Source organism: Silene latifolia, chromosome 10, assembly GCF_048544455.1.
Source record: "Silene latifolia isolate original U9 population chromosome 10, ASM4854445v1, whole genome shotgun sequence".
Taxonomy (NCBI): Eukaryota; Viridiplantae; Streptophyta; class Magnoliopsida; order Caryophyllales; family Caryophyllaceae; genus Silene; species Silene latifolia.
This window is the reverse complement of record NC_133535.1, coordinates 35,349,639-35,351,760: the sequence shown is the minus strand read 5'-3', so window position 1 is coordinate 35,351,760 and position 2,122 is coordinate 35,349,639. Positions and strand designations below refer to the sequence as shown.

Sequence of the window (2,122 nt, the reverse complement as noted above, 5' to 3'; positions counted from 1 at the left end):
TTTTTGTTTTTGATTTGATTTGATTTTTGTTTTGTTTGTTTTTTTGATTTGGTTTTATTTGGTTTTCAGAGAATGGGAGGAAAATGAGAGAGAATGAGGGAATGAGAGAAGTGAGAGAGAATGAATAATGAGGAAGTGAGTAGGGAGATTAGAATGGGAAAGAAGTTATACACGATTAGGAGAAGTTATACAGGATTAAGGAGGGAGATTTATGGCCATTCAATGAGATGTAATCTCATCCCTCCATTCCCTTCTTCCAAGAGTCCTTATAAGGACTTATGGACTTATATGATATGAAGGACTTAGTAGAACCCTTCTATATATATATATATATATATATATATATATATATATATATATATATATATATATATATATATATAGAAATAGGATCTCGTGCGAACTGAAAGTTCGGTGCGAACTTACGAACTAAATAACAACCATTCAGATCATAATTTAGACGGCCAAGATTACCGCTTTTATCCTCCTCTTATCCTCTCAAACAAAACCCCCAAATCCACCCGACACAGTGACACACTCTCATTGTCACTAACACTTCGAATCTCACTCATCACTGACATGCACCACACTCCGACGACGGCCGCTCTTCGATGACGAGAGCTCTCCGGCGGCGGGATCTCTATCTAACTATTTCGCAGAAAACCGCACCTTCGATCGTGTTTCGCTCAAATTCATCACATCAATCCTCCAATCTCGATCAAATTTGGGAGATTCTTCCTTATGTAAGTTTATAATTGGTACTAATTTTCATTGTTTCGTTAATTACTTCCATCATTTTATTAATTTCCCCCAAATTTGATGTAATTTAAAGAATTCTAACCCTAATTTCAGTCTTACCTCATTCCACTCAAAATGGCGTCAACAACTTCACATTTGCTCGCCTATCATTCGTCTACTGCGGTTCTTGATGTAACCTCTTCAATTTATTCATAGGTTTAAGTTTTGTACAATTTAACCCTTAATTTTACTGTTTTATGCTAATTATTTCTTATTTTTGTGCGTATTGTAGATTTGACTATTCCATGTTTAAATTGGGTATGCTAGGTCTTTTCTTAATAGGATTCTTTTGACCTTAATAAAGAAAAACAAGTTAAATCAAGCCAACTTTTACTCTTTGGCATTCTGCTTGAAATTAGCTAAATGTGCTAATCTTTTTGCGATTGAGTTAAAATGATCGACCCATTGGAAATCATCTGAAATAATTACAAATTTATGTTTATACAGGGAGTGTCAACCTCAAATGTGTGTTTGTACAGGGAGTGTGAACTTGCCAAATGAAGCTTGGGTTTGGATCCACTCGTGTTCAATATTGACTAGCAACGACTCTTCTTGAGTGTAATTCAGGTCGGTCTTAGGCATATCAAGGGTTACCGTCGGATACACATGGTACTACTACCAGATACACATGATATTATTACTAGATACACAAATCAGTTTGTGTATCCACTAATAATACTATGTGTATTCGGGCTGCTATTTAGTGTATCCACGATCTAAAGATCAACCACGACCACCCACCTGACCACCACCATCAACACCAACACTAACACTAACACCATGACCACCACACCTAATGCCAGCACCACCAGCACATCCCTGAACTAACCCCACAACCAGCCCCATCGTTTAAATCTGCCGAAAGGTGTAGTAAACTATCTGACCTTAGACTTATGGAATTAGAGCAGCTTGCAACAGGAGCTATTCTAACAGAAATGGATGAACCAGTTCCAATAAGTCCACAAGGTTCAGTGCATATATTCCTCGACTACATGACAGTCCTCAGGAAAATCTACCACGTCGTTAAAATACGATCAACCGCATTGCACACTATTGAACATCTACTACAAATCCCTTACATTAATGACACTTTCGTATTGATGCTTTCATAAAGCGTCGACCTCATAATTAACCCTCCAAATTTTTAATATGAAGAACCACCATTATATAATTAAAGAAGCGCCAATTTAATAAAATTGGCCTAAAAATTCCCGCTACTAGACTAATACCGCACCCCGCACTACCCTGCTATCTCTATCATTTTTTAAAAGAAAAAACCCTAACCCCTAAAATTCTTGTTCATTCATCAGCGAGAAACGCGATT

General features: G+C 36.9%; 1 long non-coding RNA gene across 1 annotated transcript; it reads left to right on the top strand.

Moving 5' to 3' along the window:
- The first annotated feature begins 444 nt into the window (after window positions 1–444).
- On the top strand, window positions 445–1,853 carry LOC141608932 (uncharacterized). Its single transcript, XR_012527071.1, has 3 exons — window positions 445–743; window positions 853–954; window positions 1,278–1,853. It is a non-coding gene; the product is annotated as an uncharacterized LOC141608932 (long non-coding RNA).
- The last annotated feature ends 269 nt before the right edge of the window (window positions 1,854–2,122 follow it).